The sequence below is a fragment of the Heterodontus francisci genome, chromosome 44 (genome assembly GCF_036365525.1).
Source record: "Heterodontus francisci isolate sHetFra1 chromosome 44, sHetFra1.hap1, whole genome shotgun sequence".
In the NCBI taxonomy this organism is placed as follows: Eukaryota; Metazoa; Chordata; class Chondrichthyes; order Heterodontiformes; family Heterodontidae; genus Heterodontus; species Heterodontus francisci.
The window spans coordinates 26,517,384-26,535,113 of record NC_090414.1 but is presented as its reverse complement, the minus strand read 5'-3'; the positions used below and the strand labels follow the sequence as shown (position 1 = coordinate 26,535,113).

Below are 17,730 nucleotides of genomic sequence, written 5' to 3'. Positions count from 1 at the left end.
GGGACAACCTGTTATCACTGAATATTATAAAATATTTACTGGTGTTGGTAAGGGACACCCTGTTATCACTGAATATTAGAAAATATTAACTGGTGTTGGGAAGGGACAACCTGTTATCACTGAATATTATAAAATATTTACTGGTGTTGGTAAGGGACACCCTGTTGTCACTGAATATTAGAAAATATTAACTGGTGTTGGGAAGGGACAACCTGTTATCACTGAATATTATAAAATATTTACTGGTGTTGGTAAGGGACAACCTGTTGTCACTGAATATTAGAAAATATTAACTGGTGTTGGTAAGGGACAACCTGTTGTCACTGAATATTATAAAATATTAACTGGTGTTGGGAAGGGACAACCTGTTATCACTGAATATTAGAAAATATTAACTGGTGTAGGTAAGGGACACCCTGTTATCACTGAATATTAGAAAATATGAACTGGTGTTGGTAAGGGACAACCTGTTATCACTGAATATTAGAAAAGATTAACTGGTGTTGGGAAGGAACAACCTGTTATCACTGAATATTAGAAAATATGAACTGGTGTTGGTAAGGGACAACCTGTTATCACTGAATATTAGAAAATATTTACTGGTGTTGGGAAGGAACAACCTGTTATGACTGAATATAAGAAAATATGAACTGGTGTTGGGAAGGGACAACCTGTTATCACTGAATATTAGAAAATATTAACTGGTGTTGGGAAGGGACAACCTGTTATCACTGAATATTAGAAAATATTAACTGGTGTTGGGAAGGGACACCCTGTTATCACTGAATATTATAAAATATTAACTGGTGTTGGGAAGGGACAACCTGTTATCACTGAATATCAGAAAATATTATCTGGTGTTGGGAAGGGACAACCTGTTATCACTGAATATTAGAAAATATTTACTGGTGTTGGTAAGGGACAACCTGTTATCACTGAATATTATAAAATATTAAATGGTGTAGGTCAGGGACACCCGGATATCACTGAATATTATAAAATATTAAATGGTGTAGGTAAGGGACACACTGTTATCACTGAATATTATAAAATATTAAATGGTGTAGGTCAGGGACACCCGGATATCACTGAATATTATAAAATATTAAATGGTGTCGGTCAGGGACACCCTGATATCACTGAATATTATAAAATATTAAATGGTGTAGGTCAGGGACACCCGGATATCACTGAATATTATAAAATATTAAATGGTGTAGGTCAGGAACTACCTCTCACATCTGTCCGATATCTATCACCCCTCAACTTGAAGCTATGTCCCCTCGTGTTTGCCATCACCATCCGAGGAAAAAGACGCTCACTATCCACCCTATCTAACCCTCTGATTATCTTATATGTCTCTATTAAGTCACCTCTCCTCCTCCTTCTCTCCAACGAAAACAACCTCAAGTCCCTCAGCCTTTCCTCGTAAGACCTTCCCTCCATACCAGGCAACATCCTAGTAAATCTCCTCTGCACCCTTTCCATAGCTTCCACATCCTTCCTATAATGCGGTGACCAGAACTGCACGCAATACTCCAGGTGCGGTCTCACCAGAGTTTTGTACAGCTGCAGCATGACCTCGTGGCTCCGAAACTCGACCCCCCTACTAATAAAAGCTAACACACCATATGCCTTCTTAACAGCCCTATTAACCTGGTTAGCAACCTTCAGGGATTTATGCACCTGGACACCAAGATCTCTCTGTTCATCTACAGTACCAAGAATCCTCCCATTAGCCCAGTACTCTGCATTCCTGTTACTCCTTCCAAAGTGAATCACCTCACACTTTTCCGCATTAAACTCCATTTGCCATCTCTCAGCCCAGTTCTGCAGCCTATCTATGTCTCTCTGTCCCCGACAACATCCTTCGGCACTATCCACAACTCCACCGACCTTAGTGTCATCTGCAAATTTACTAACCCACCCTTCTACACCCTCTTCCAGGTCATTTATAAAAATGACAAACAGCAGTGGCCCCAAAACAGATCCTTGCGGTACACCACTAGTAACTAAACTCCAGGATGAACATTTGCCATCAACCACCACCCTCTGTCTTCTTTCAGCTAGCCAATTTCTGATCCAAAGCTCTAAATCACCTTCAACCCCATACTTGCGTATTTTCTGCAATAGCCTACCGTGGGGAACCTTATCAAACGCCTTACTGAAATCCATATACACCACATCCACTGCTTTACCCTCATCCACCTGTTTGGTCACCTTCTCGAAAAACTCAATAAAGTTTGTGAGGCACGACCTACCCGTCACAAAACCGTGCTGACTATCTCTAATGTACTTATTCTTTTCAAGATGATTATAAATCCTGTCTCTTAGACAGGTGCCTCAGACACCGGAAACATCAGAGGAATGTATGATGGCATGAAGAGAGCTCTTGGGCCAACCATCAAGAAGATCACCCCCCTCAAATCTAAATCGGGGGACATAATCACTGACCAACGCAAACAGATGGACCGCTGGGTTGAGCACTACCTAGAACTGTACTCCAGGGAGAATGCTGTCACTGAGACTGCCCTCAATGCAGCCCAGCCTCTACCAGTCATGGATGAGCTGGACATACAGCCAACCAAATCGGAACTCAGTGATGCCATTGATTCCCTAGCCAGCGGAAAAGCCCCTGGGAAGGACAGCATTACCCCTGAAATAATCAAGAGTGCCAAGCCTGCTATACTCTCAGCACTACATGAACTGCTATGCCTGTGCTGGGACGAGGGAGCAGTACCCCAGGACATGCGCGATGCCAACATCATCACCCTCTATAAAAACAAAGGTGACCGCGGTGACTGCAACAACTACCGTGGAATCTCCCTGCTCAGCATAGTGGGGAAAGTCTTTGCTCGAGTCGCTCTGAACAGGCTCCAGAAGCTGGCCGAGCGCGTCTACCCTGAGGCACAGTGTGGCTTTCGTGCAGAGAGATCGACTATTGACATGCTGTTCTCCCTTCGTCAGATACAGGAGAAATGCCGTGAACAACAGATGCCCCTCTACATTGCTTTCATTGATCTCACCAAAGCCTTTGACCTCGTCAGCAGACGTGGTCTCTTCAGACTACTAGAAAAGATCGGATGTCCACCAAAGCTACTAAGTATCATCACCTCATTCCATGACAATATGAAAGGCACAATTCAACATGGTGGCTCCTCATCAGAGCCCTTTCCTATCCTGAGTGGTGTGAAACAGGGCTGTGTTCTCGCACCCACACTTTTTGGGATTTTCTTCTCCCTGCTGCTTTCACATGCGTTCAAATCCTCTGAAGAAGGAATTTTCCTCCACACAAGATCAGGGGGCAGGTTGTTCAACCTTGCCCGTCTAAGAGCGAAGTCCAAAGTACGGAAAGTCCTCATCAGAGAACTCCTCTTTGCTGACGATGCTGCTTTAACATCTCACACTGAAGAATGCCTGCAGAGTCTCATCGACAGGTTTGCGTCTGCCTGCAATGAATTTGGCCTAACCATCAGCCTCAAGAAAACGAACATCATGGGGCAGGATGTCAGAAATGCTCCATCCATCAATATTGGCGACCACGCTCTGGAAGTGGTTCAAGAGTTCACCTACCTAGGCTCAACTATCACCAGTAACCTGTCTCTAGATGCAGAAATCAACAAGCGCATGGGTAAGGCTTCCACTGCTATGTTCAGACTGGCCAAGAGAGTGTGGGAAAATGGCGCACTGACACGGAACACAAAAGTCCGAGTGTATCAGGCCTGTGTCCTCAGTACCTTGCTCTACGGCAGCGAGGCCTGGACAACGTATGCCAGCCAAGAGCGACGTCTCAATTCATTCCATCTTCGCTGCCTTCGGAGAATACTTGGCATCAGGTGGCAGGACTATATCTCCAACACAGAAGTCCTTGAAGCGGCCAACATCCCCAGCTTATACACACTACTGAGTCAGCGGCGCTTGAGATGGCTTGGCCATGTGAGCCGCATGGAAGATGGCAGGATCCCCAAAGACACATTGTACAGCGAGCTCGCCACTGGTATCAGACCCACCGGCCGTCCATGTCTCCGTTATAAAGACGTATGCAAACGCGACATGAAATCGTGTGACATTGATCACAAGTCGTGGGAGTCAGTTGCCAGCATTCGCCAGAGCTGGCGGGCAGCCATAAAGACAGGGCTAAATTGTGGCGAGTCGAAGAGACTTAGTAGTTGGCAGGAAAAAAGACAGAGGCGCAAGGGGAGAGCCAACTGTGCAACAGCCCCAACAAACAAATTTCTCTGCAGCACCTGTGGAAGAGCCTGTCACTCCAGAATTGGCCTTTATAGCCACTCCAGGCGCTGCTTCACAAACCACTGACCACCTCCAGGCGCGTATCCATTGTCTCTCGAGATAAGGAGGCCCAAAAGAATAAATCCTGTCTCTTATAACCTTTTCCAACATTTTACCCACAACCGAAGTAAGGCTCACAGGTCTATAATTACCAGGGCTGTCTCTACTCCCCTTCTTGAACAAGGGGACAACATTTGCAATCCTCCAGTCTTCCGGCACTATTCCTATCGACAATGACGACATAAAGATCAAGGACAAAGGCTCTGCAATCTCCTCCCTAGCTTCCCAGAGAATCCTAGGATAAATCCCATCTGGCCCAGGGGACTTATCTATTTTCATACTTTCCAAAATTGCTAACACCTCCTCCTTGTGAACCTCAATCCCATCTAGCCTCGTAGCCTGAATCTCAGTATTCTCAACAACATTTTCTTTCTCTACTGTAAATACTGACGCAAAATATTCATTTAACACTTCCCCTATCTCCTCTGATTCCACACACAACTTCCCACTACTATCCTTGATTGGCCCTAATCTAACTCTAGTCATTCTTTTATTCCTGATATACCTATAGAAAGCCTTAGGGTTTTCCCTGATCCGATCCACCAATGACTTCTCGTGTCCTCTCCTTGCTCTTCTTAGCTCTCCCTTTAGATCCTTCCTGGCTAGCTTGTAGCTCTCAAGCGCCCTAACTGAGCCTTCACGTCTCATCCTAACATAAGCCTTCTTCTTCCTCTTGACAAGCGCTTCAACCTCTTTAGTAAACCACGGCTCCCTCGCACGACAACTTCCTCCCTGCCTCACAGGTACATACTTATCAAGGACACGCAGTAGCTGCTCCTTGAATAAGCTCCACATTTCGATTGTTCCCATCCCCTGCAGTTTCCTTCCCCATCCTACACATCCTAAATCTTGCCTAATCGCATCATAATTTCCTTTCCCCCAGTTATAATTCTTGCCCTGCGGTATATACCTGTCCCTGCCCATCGCTAAGGTAAACCTAACCGAATTGTGATCACTGTCACCAAAGTGCTCACCTACATCTAAATCTAACACCTGGCCGGGTTCATTTCCCAGTACCAAATCCAATGTGGCATCGCCCCTGGTTGGCCTGTCTACATACTGTGTCAGAAAACCCTCCTGCACACACTGGACAAAAACTGACCCATCTAAAGTACTCGAACTATAGTATTTCCAGTCGATATTTGGAAAGTTAAAGTCCCCCATAACAACTACCCTGTTACTCTCACCCCTGTCGAGAATCATCTTCGCTATCCTTTCCTCTACATCTCTGGAACTATTCGGAGGTCTATAAAAGACTCCCAACAGGGTAACCTCACCTCTCCTGTTTCTAACCTCAGCCCATACTACCTCAGTAGCCGAGTCCTCAAACGTCCTTTCTGTCGCTGTAATACTCTCCTTGATTAACAATGCCACACCCTCCCCTCTTTTACCATCTTCTCTGTTCTTACTGAAACATCTAAATCCCGGAATCTGCAACATCCATTCCTGCCCCTGCTCTACCCATGTCTCCGAAATGGCCACTACATCGAGATCCCAGGTACCAACCCATGCTGCAAGCTCACCCACCTTATTCCGGATGCTCCTGGCGTTGAAATAGACACACTTTAAACCAGGTTCTTGCTTGCCAGTGCCCTCTTGCGTCCTTGTAACCATATCCCTGACCTCACTACTCTCAACATCCTGTACACTGGCACTACAATTTAGGTTCCCATTCCCCTGCTGAATTAGTTTAAACCCCCCCGAAGAGCACTAGCAAACCTCCCCCCCAGGATATTGGTACCCCTCTGGTTCAGGTGAAGACCATCCTGTTTGTAGAGGTCCCACCTACCCCAGAAAGAGCCCCAATTATCCAGGAAACCAAAACCCTCCCTCCTGCACCATCCCTGCAGCCACGTGTTCAACTCCTCTCTCTCCCTATTCCTCGCTTCGCTATCACGTGGCACGGGCAACAACCCAGAGATAACAACTCTCTTTGTTCTCGCTCTAAGCTTCCACCCTAGCTCCCTAAATTTCTGTCTTAAATCCCCATCTCTCTTCCTACCTATGTCGTTGGTGCCTATGTGGACCACGACTTGGGGCTGCTCCCCCTCCCCATTAAGGATCCCAAAAACACGATCCGAGACATCACGAACCCTGGCACCTGAGAGACAACATACCAAACGTGAGTCTCTCTCGTTCCCACAGAACCTCCTATCTGTTCCCCTAACTATGGAGTCCCCAATGACTAATGTTCTGCTCCTCTTCCCCCTTCCCTTCTGAGCAACAGGGACAGACTCTATGCCAGATATCTGTACCCCATTGCCTGCAGCAGTAGTAGATTCGCCAACTTTAAGGGCATTTAAGTGGACATTGGATAGACACATGGATGAAAATGGAATAGTGTAGGTCAGATGGTTTCACAGGTCGGCGCAACATCGAGGGCCGAAGGGCCTGTACTGCGCTGTAATGTTCTAATTCTAATCTAATATCACTGAATAGTATAAAATATTAAATGGTGTAGGTAAGGGACACCCTGATATCACTGAATATTATAATATATTAACTGGTGTAGGTAAGGGACACCCTGATATCACTGAATATTATAAAATATTAACTGGTGTAGGTAAGGGACCCTGATATCACTGAATATTATAAAATATTAAATGGTGTAGGTCAGGGACACCCGGATATCACTGAATATTATAATATATTAAATGGTGTCGGTAAGGGACACCCTGATATCACTGAATATTATAATATATTAACTGGTGTAGGTAAGGGACACCCTGATATCACTGAATATTATAAAATATTAACTGGTGTAGGTAAGGGACCCTGATATCACTGAATATTATAAAATATTAAATGGTGTAGGTCAGGGACACCCGGATATCACTGAATAGTATAAAATATTAAATGGTGTCGGTAAGGGACAACCTGTTATCACTGAATATTAGAAAATATTAACTGGTTTAGGTAAGGGACAACCTGTTATCACTGAATATTAGAAAATATTAACTGGTTTAGGTAAGGGACAACCTGTTATCACTGAATATTAGAAAATATTAACTGGTGTAGTTAAGGGACACCCGGATATCACTGAATATTATAAAATATTAACTGGCGTAGCTAAGCGGCAATCAGATATCACTGAATATTGTAAAATATTAACTGTTGTAGATAAGGGACACCCTGTTATCACTGAATATTATAAAATATTAACTGTTGTAGATAAGGGACACCCTGTTATCACCGAATATTATAAAATATTAACTGGTGTTGGTAAGGGACACCCTGCTTTCACTGAATATTATAAAATATTAACTGGTGTAGGTAAGAGACACCCTGTTATCACTGAATATTATAAAATATTAACTGGGGTCGGTCAGGGACAACCTGTTATCACTGAATATTATAAAATATTAACTGGTGTAGGTAAGGGACACCCTGTTATCACTGAATATTATAAAATATTAACTGGTGTTGGTAAGGGACAACCTGTTATCACTGAATATTCTCAAATATTAACTGGCGTAGCTAAGCGGCAATCAGATATCACTGAATATTGTAAAATATTAAGTGGTACAGGTAAGGGACACCCTGATATCACTGAATATTCTAAAATATTAACTGGTGTCGATAAGAGGCAATCGGATATCACTGAATATTATAAAATATTAACTGGCGTAGCTAAGCGGCAATCAGATATCACTGAATATTGTAAAATATTAAGTGGTACAGGTAAGGGACACCCTGTTATCACTGAATATTATAAAATATTAACTGGTGTAGGTAAGGGACACCCGGATATCACTGAATATTTTAAAATATTAACTGTTGTATGTCAGGGACACCCTGTGTTCACTGAATATTATAAAATATTAAATGGTATTGGTAAGGGACACCCGGATATCACTGAATATTATAAAATATTAAATGGTGTAGGTAAGGGACAACCTGTTATCACTGAATATTACAAAATATTAACTGGTGTAGGTAAGGGACAACCTGTTATCACTGAATATTATAAAATATTAACTGGTTTAGGTAAGGGACAACCTGTTATCACTGAATATTAGAAAATATTAACTGGTGTAGGTAAGGGACAACCTGTTATCACTGAATATTATAAAATATTAACTGGTGTAGGTAAGGGACTCCCTGTTATCACTGAATATTATAAAATATTATCTGGTGTAGGTAAGGGACAGACGATATCACTGAATATTATAAAATATTAACTGGTTTAGGTAAGAGGCACCCGGATATCACTGAATATTATAAAATTATAACTGGTGTAGGTCAGGGACACACGATATCACTGAATATTATAAAATATTAACTGGTGTAGGTAAGGGACAGACGATATCACTGAATATTATAAAATATTAACTGGTGTAGGTAAGGGACACCCAGTTATCACTGAATATTAGAAAATATTAACTGGTGTAGTTAAGAGGCACCCAGATATCACTGAATATTATAAAATATTAACTGGTTTAGGTAAGAGGCACCCGGATATCACTGAATATTATAAAATATTAACTGGTGTCGGTAAGGGACACCCTGTTATCACTGAATATTATAAAATATTAAGTGGTGCAGGGAAGAGACACCCTGATATCACTGAATATTATAAAATATTAACTGGTGTAGGTAAGGGACTCCCGGATATGACTGAATATTATAAAATATTATCTGGTGTAGGTAAGGGACACCCGGATATCACTGAATATTAGAAAATATTAACTGCTGTAGGTAAGGGACACCCGGATATGACTGAATATTATAAAATATTATCTGGTGTAGGTAAGGGACACCCTGATATCACTGAATATTATAAAATATTAACTGGTGTAGGTAAGGGACACCCGGATATGACTGAATATTATAAAATATTATCTGGTGTTGGTAAGGGACACCCGGATATCACTGAATATTATAAAATATTAACTGGTGTAGGTAAGGGACACCCGGATATCACTGAATATTATAAAATATTAACTGGTGTGGGTAGGGCATCCTGGGATATCACTGAATATTATAAAATATTAACTGGTGTCGGTAAGGGACACCCTGATATCACTGAATATTATAAAATATTAAATGGTGCAGGTAAGGGACACACGATATCACTGAATATTATAAAATATTAACTGGTGTCGGTAAGGGACACCCTGATATCACTGAATATTATAAAATATTATCTGGTGTAGGTAAGGGACACACGATATCACTGAATATTATAAAATATTAACTGGTGTGGGTAAGGGACACACGATATCACTGAATATTATAAAATATTAACTGGTGTGGGTAGGGCATCCTGGGATATCACTGAATATTATAAAATATTAACTGGTGTAGGTAAGGGACACACGATATCACTGAATATTATAAAATATTAACTGGTGTCGGTAAGGGACACACAATATCACTGAATATTATAAAATATTAACTGGTGTGGGTAGGGCATCCTGGGATATCACTGAATATTATAAAATATTAACTGGTGTCGGTAAGGGACACCTGGATATCACTGAATATTATAAAATATTAACTGGTGTAGGTAAGGGACACACGATATCACTGAATATTATAAAATATTAACTGGTGTGGGTAGGGCATCCTGGGATATCTCTGAATATTATAAAATATTAACTGGTGTGGGTAGGGCATCCTGGGATATCACTGAATATTATAAAATATTAACTGGTGTGGGTAGGGCGTCCTGGGATATCACAGAATATTATAAAATATTAACTGGTGTCGGTAAGGGACACCTGGATATCACTGAATATTATAAAATATTAACTGGTGTCGGTAAGGGACACCCGGATATCACTGAATATTATAAAATATTAACTGGTGTGGGTAGTGCGTCCTGGGATATCACTGAATATTATAAAATATTAACTGGTGTCGGTAAGGGACACCTGGATATCACTGAATATTATAAAATATTAACTGGTGTGGGTCGGGCCTCCTGGGATATCGCTCCAAAGTAAGTCAGTCTTTTGAGTCCAGAGGTGATGCATATAAATTAGCGGTGAGTAAATAAATAGCAGATGTTAGAAAGAGTATCTTTACTCACAGGGTGCTGCGTCTTTCGATCAGCCTGCACAGCAAAGGGATGGAGCAAAAGAGATTCAGTTCGTCGAACTTTAATTATTATTGCACAATCTTCGGACGTTCCCAAGCACTTTATAGCCAATTATGTACTTTCAAAGTGCAGTCAGTGATGTAATGTTGGAAATGCGACAGCCAATTCTGCACACAGCAAGATTCCATAAACAGCAATATGTTTTAGTGATGTTGGTTGAGGAATAAATATTGACCCTCGGACAACTCCCTTGCTCTTCTTCCAATGGTAGTTGTGGGGTCTTTCTTCATCTTTTATACAAGAGCACAGACAGCTTCACAGTTAACAGTTCACCTGCACTATGGCATCTCCAACAGTGTAGCACTCAGTTAGTGATGCCTCTCCAACAGTGCAGTGTCCTCTCAGTACTGCCTTTCCTACAGTACATTGTTTCCTCTGTACTGCCCCTCCAACAGCACTTCCTCACTACTGCCCCCTGACAATACAGTGCATTGTTCTCTCAGTGGTGCCCTTCCAACAGTCAGCACTCCCACAGTATTGCCCTTCTGTCAGTACAGTGTTCTCTCTGTATTGCCCCAGCCCTGATTTTGTACTGAAGTTTCTGGAGTGGGACTTGAACCCACAACTTTATTATTCTGAGGCAGGAGTGTGATACCCATTGAGCCATGGCTTCCCTAGTATACATGGGCAACATTAGTTCAAAACACAGTTAGGTTGGGTGTGGCCCTTTTCTTATCCTTGGCTGTGCTTATGTTTTTACAAAAACAGCTCTGGAAAATAGAATGGCTGCCCAATAGATGAGTGGTTATTATCTGTGGGGTGAGGAAAATCAGACACTGGTTCCTTCAATCAGGTGTAGGTCTTCCTTTCAACTTCTTTTCAACAGTAACAGGGTTGAATTGATCTTCACTCTCAAACCTGTGACTATTCACCCCTCTCAACCACGGTGAGTTTGATTTCAGTCTGATCTGCACAAGAGAAATTAATCTGCACATTTGTTGCAGCTGTGGAAAAAGTCACTAAGCATTCTAATTAACAAGAATGACCTGCTTTGGAGCTAAAAACCAGAACTAATTCATAAACTAATTAACTAAATATAAATAAATCTAGATAAACTAAAGCATTAGAGAAGCTAATAGAGAAGCTTTATTATTCTCCTCAGAGAAGATTGAGGGAAAATTTAATAGATGCGTTTGCAAGTCATGAAGGATTTTGTTAGAGTAAATCAGGAGAAACTGTTACCATTGGTGGAGGGTTGATAACCAAAGGACGTGGATTTAAGATAATTGATAAAAGAAGCAGAGGGGGAGATGAGGAGAATTTTTTTTACACAGTGAGTTGTTGTGATCTGGAACGCGCTGCCTGAAAGGGTGGTGGAAGCAGATTCAATAGAAACTTTCAAAAGGGAATTGGATAAATACTTGAAAAGGACAAATTTGCAGGGCTATGGGGGAAAGAGCAGGGGGGAAGTGGGGCTGATTGGATAGAACTTTCAAAGAGCCAGCACAGGCTTGATGGGTCGAATTGCCTCCTCCTGTGCTGTATGATTTCTCTGATTCGCAACGCTTCCCCCATCCCATGCAGTAAATGTGCAGTATTGTGTCGCAAAAGCTCAGGTTCCAGATAGTATTTGGCTTGAATTTTAGGCATGTTTTAAGGACTCTAGTCATTTGGAATAATGAAAATCCAATCACTGTTTTCTGATGCAGTCTCTGAGGTCAGTGTTACAATGATCATTCCTGTTAGGAGACACTTATATTCACTGTTGTGTAACAAATAATTAAAGGCTCACGAGGAAATATTTGTCAAGTGATAAACTTAATAATCCAGCTGTAATTAACTTGAACATTATTTATGAAAATCAGAACAGGAGGAGCCCACTCAGCCCCTTGGTCCTGTTCCACCATTCATGGCTGATCTGTATCTTAACTCCATTTACCAGCCTTTGCTGCATATTCTTTGATGCCCTATCCCAACAAAAATCTATCAATCTCAGCCTGGAAAACACCAATTGAGTTTTGTAACTGGGGAGAGAGTTCCAGATTTCTGCTCCCCTTTGTGTGAAGAAGTGCTTCCGCACATCACCCCTGAACGGCCTGACTCTAATTTTAAGGTTCTGCCTCCTTGTTCTGGACCTCACCCCCCACCCCCCACCACCAGAGGAAATAATTTCTCTCTATCTACCCTATCAAATTGTTTTAACATTTTAAACAGTTCCCCTTTTATAAATAATAATTGTATATATTTGTGGTGTGTCTGTCTCAACGCCTCTTGGTTTTCTATCTTCCTGTTGTCTGGATTGGAACAGCAGACTGCCAGAGTTCTAAAGCACCGTCATCCTTAATGGTGAGAATCAGAAACGCTATCAGTAGTGTTTATCACTCGCACTCTCCCACAGCAATTAACTCCATCCTCCTCCCAGCCCAGAAGGCAAAATATTATTCATCACTTTTTAAATATATTTGTTCAAAATATGGTTTTAATTATTCTTTTGTAAATGTTCTTCGATCTTGGAATATTCGTAATTGTCAAATAAATTCTTAGGGTTTTAACTCCCCACCCCACCCCCAGCTCAAACGAAAACTTGACCCGCGCTGATCCTGAATTGTTTGGTTAATCTTTGCATTCATAGTATATTACAGCACAAAGGAGGCCATTCGTCCCATCGTATCTGTGATATCTCTTTGAAAGATTTGTCCAATCAGTCCCACTCCTCCCTGCTCTTTCCCCCACAGTTCTGTAAATTTCTGCTTTTCAAGTATTTATCCAATTCCCTTTTGAAAGTTACTATTGAATCTGCTTCCACCGTCCTTTCAGGCAGCGCGTTCCAGATCACAACAACTCACTGCATAAAACAAATTCTCCCCATCTCCCCCTCTGGTTCTTTTACCAATTATCTTCAATCTGTGTCTCTCTGGTTACCGACCCTCCTGCTACTGGAAACAGTTTCTCCTTATTTACTCCATCAAAACCCCTCCTGATAAATCTCCCCTTAACCTTCTCTGCTGTAAGGAGAAGGATCCCAACTTCTCCAGTCTCTCCACGTAACTGAATGCTAATTATTTTTTTAAATGATCATGCTTTTATAAATGACAAATCGATACTGTACTCACTTGGGATAATCAAGAGATGGGGGAAGGGAGGAGAAAAGAAACCAATCCATCCAACCTGTTGGCTTCTCTCAGTAACTCTGGATCCTCTCCTCCTCCGGCATCCCAGTGACTCGGCCAGAAGTTCAGTCACAAGGCTGGTTTCAGAATCTCTGGGCCTGACCTCACAGCAGCAATTCTACATTTACATTCTATTCGGTGAGCCAATGGATGCCACTTCCCCTCCCATCCCCCTTCTCTTTGACTCCCCTCCTCTGATCTCCCCCTTCCTCTCTCTCCCACTCCTTCTCTCCCCCTCCTTCCCTCCCCCTCCTTCTCTCCCCCTCCTTCTCTCCCCCTCCTTCTCTCCCCCTCCTTCTCTCCCCCTCCTTCTCTCCCCCTCCTTCTCTCCCCTTCTTTCTCTCCCCTTCTTTCTCTTCCTCTCCCCTCCAATGATCCCCCCCTTCTCTCCCCTCATTTTTTCCCCCTTCCCGTCTTCTCTTCCCTTCCTCTCCTTTTCTCCCCCTCCCCTTTGCTGATCTCCTGCTCCTCCCGCTCTCCACCTTCTCTCTCCCCTCCTCTACCCCCTTCCTCCTCTCTCCCTGCATATTTGGCTCTTGCGATCACATCTCACATTCAAACCATTTCTCGAATCAAAGCAGGTGCAAACCTCTGGGTAATAATGCTGCTCTAATAAAGATGAGAAATAATAAACCCAGGAAAATGAAAGGAGACATTTCCTGGAAAGGTTAATTATTTCACTGCAACTGCAGCTCTCTAACCTGTTCCTCGACTCGCTTACCCGAGACTGAAATGCATATATTCAAATCTATTCACTCTGCAAGAGATAAGAACAGCCTAAGAAATATAAAAGGAGAAACAAAAACCCAAGAAGCAGCCTACATTTTCCTGTGTGTTTTTTTGGAAGCCACACCAATTTTTTTTCTCAAGTGAGACTCAAAGCTGTGGCCTTCTCTGTAATCAACCGTGGGTCTCATGGGACCTAACAAGCTTGCGGGAAATCTGAGGCTGCCCGGTCGTAGTGGGAGCTGTTTTATTTTATTTTCATTTTTATTATGTTTCACGGCCATATATGCAGTGTGCTACAGAAAGTACAGCACAGCAACAGGCCATTCGGCCCATCTGCTTCATGCCAGTGTTATGCTGCACACAAGCCTCCTCCCACCCCTCTTCATCTCACCCTATCAATATGTCCTTCTATTCCTTTCTCCCTCATGTGTTTATCCAGCTTCCCCTTAAATGTATCGATACTATTCACCTCAACCACTCCCTGTGGTAGCGAGTTCCACATTCTCCCCACTCTCTGGGTAAAGAATATTCTTCCGAATTCCTGATTGCATTTATTAGTGACTGTCTTATATCCATGGCGCCTAGTTCTGGTCTCCTCCACAAGTGGAAACATCTCTACGTCTACGGTATTAAATCTCTTCATAATTTTAAAGACCTCTATCGGGTCACCCCTTAGTCTTCTCTTTTCTAGAGAAAAGAGCCCCAGCCTGTTCAATCTTTCCTCATAGGTATAACCTCTCAGTTCTAGCACCATTCTTGTGCATCTCTTTTGCACCTTCTCCAGTGCCCTAATATTCTTTTAATAATCTGGAGACCGGAACTGTTCACAGTGCTCCAAGTGTGGTCTAACCAAAGTTCGATATAAATTTAACAAAACTTCTCAACTTTTCAACTAACTCTTTTACAAGACGTTAGGACTCTGAAAATTAAAGTAGAAATGCTAATTTAAAACAAGCACAAATCATTAATGTATCAAAAATGAGAATTATTAAAAGTTTTGATCTGTAATATGTCAATTTCAATCTGTAGTTTTGGTTAAAAACGAGGCATCGACACTAAAGCAATTTGTGTCACAGAATTGGAAGGGAAATTTGGGACTGTCCTCTGGTTAAAAAAAAGCAAACTTGGAATTATTTGAAACACCAGATATTTTAGAAGTGCAATATGAAAATAATATTGAGTAATCTTAATAAAAGGTATTAATATTTTGAGAATATCTGTGAAACTTGCAATGGTTTTTCTTCGACCAGACGATTAACTAAATTCTGGCATGACTTCCTGTGACGCTGCAGCTTGCATTATGCTACATTCAGACGCAGAAACCTCAATTGTAATCTGTATATATTACATCCTTATCATTTTCCATTGATTGGTTCTAATAATCCCTCACCCTAATCTTTAGAATTAGTGAGATTTACACCTTCTAACAAGAAACAGAGACTTATTGAAGACACAGACACGATGGGCCGAATGGCCTCCTTCTGTGCCATAAACTTTTCTATGTTTTCTGTTAACAATTACTGCAGATGAACACAAAACAACTCCAGCAAAGAAGATTAATGGATCAAATCCCTACCCATTCACTCCCATTGTATACAGTGCCAATGTACCATGTCTCTTTTCATTCACTCCCATTGTACACAATCCCAATGGATGAAACCCCATCCCATTCACTGCTACTGTACACAATCCCAATGGCTCAAAACCTTTCCATTCACTCCCATTGTACATCATCCCAATGGATCAAAATCTTCCCATTCATTCCCATTGTACACAATCCCAATGGATCAAACCCCATCCCATTCACTGCTACTGTACACAATCCCAATGGCTCAAAACCTTTCCATTCACTCCCATTGTACATCATCCCAATGGCTCAAAACCTTCCCATTCATTCCCATTGTGCACAATCCCAATGGATCAAACCCCATCCCATTCACTGCTACTGTACACAATCCCAATGGCTCAAAACCTTTCCATTCACTCCCATTGTACATCATCCCAATGGCTCAAAACCTTTCCATTCACTCCCATTGTACATCATCCCAATGGCTCAAAACCTTTCCATTCACTCCCATTGTACATCATCCCAATGGCTCAAAATCTTCCCATTCATTCCCATTGTACACAATCCCAATGGATCAAACCCCATCCCATTCACTGCTACTGTACACAATCCCAATGGCTCAAAACCTTCCCATTCATTCCCATTGTGCACAATCCCAATGGATCAAACCCCATCCCATTCACTGCTACTGTACACAATCCCAATGGCTCAAAACCTTTCCATTCACTCCCATTGTACATCATCCCAATGGCTCAAAATCTTCCCATTCATTCCCATTGTACACAATCCCAATGGATCAAACCCCATCCCATTCACTGCTACTGTACACAATCCCAATGGCTCAAAACCTTTCCATTCACTCCCATTGTACATCATCCCAATGGCTCAAAACCTTTCCATTCACTCCCATTGTACATCATCCCAATGGCTCAAAACCTTTCCATTCACTCCCATTGTACATCATCCCAATGGCTCAAAATCTTCCCATTCATTCCCATTGTACACAATCCCAATGGATCAAACCCCATCCCATTCACTGCTACTGTACACAATCCCAATGGCTCAAAACCTTCTCATTCATTCCCATTGTACACAATCCCAATGGATCAAACCCCATCCCATTCACTGCTACTGTACACAATCCCAATGGCTCAAAACCTTCTCATTCACTCCCATTGTACACAATCGCGATTAAACTTTTCTCTGTAGTGTTTCAAATATCACAATTAAGTAAAAATTCCTGTTCCAAAAATAAAAATGATTTCTAAAATATCTTCAGTCAAGACGCAGTCAACTCTACGATGACTTTTAAATCAGATGCGTTTGGTATAAATCTCGGCCTTTGCTCAGTGATCTGTATGTTCAGTTTGTATCACTAAATGAATGATTCAATGTCTGTGGGACAAAGATATGCAAATATGTGTGATTTACTAAAACCTTCACCCTAGCATGGCATTCTGTTGGTGAACTGGTTGTACAGTGGTCAGAGTGAAGGCTGACACCTACTCACTTTTACACCATACACTTGGCTTACTGAGTGCTGATCAGAACGGCCCCACACCCCCTTACCAACCCCACCACCTTCACTACCCCACTGCATCTGCCCCACCCCTTCACTGCTCTCCCCCTCACTGCACTCCCACTCACTGCTCTCCCCCTCATTGCTCTCCCCCTCATTGCTCTCCCCCTCATTGCTCTCCCCCTCATCGCTCTCCCCTCACTGCTCTCCCCCTCATTGCTCTGCCCCTCATTGTTCTCCCCCCATCGCTCTCCCCCTCATCACTCTCCCCCTCACTGCTCTGCCCCTCACTGCTCTGCCCCTCACTGTTCTCCCCCCTCACTGCTCTCCCCTCATTGCTCTCCCCCTCATT

At 42.3% G+C, this 17,730-nt stretch overlaps 1 protein-coding gene and 1 long non-coding RNA gene across 15 annotated transcripts in view; one reads left to right on the top strand and one right to left on the bottom strand.

The window, feature by feature from the left end:
- The window catches only part of LOC137355913 (transcriptional-regulating factor 1-like), a 216,766-nt gene that overhangs the window by 168,518 nt on the left and 30,518 nt on the right, over positions 1-17,730 (bottom strand). For 3 of the 13 annotated variants that reach the window (XM_068021539.1, XM_068021555.1, XM_068021556.1), the window contains exon 1: positions 13,507-13,639. The exons of 9 other annotated variants lie outside the window; for them this stretch is intronic. The gene's annotated coding sequence lies outside the window, so the exon portion shown is untranslated. Of the gene's footprint in view, positions 1-13,506; positions 13,640-17,730 lie in introns of those variants that run through there. One more of the 13 variants, XM_068021559.1, reaches the window with a different exon arrangement.
- LOC137355914 (uncharacterized) overlaps positions 1-17,730 on the top strand; it is a 182,121-nt gene that overhangs the window by 150,680 nt on the left and 13,711 nt on the right. The window lies entirely within an intron of this gene.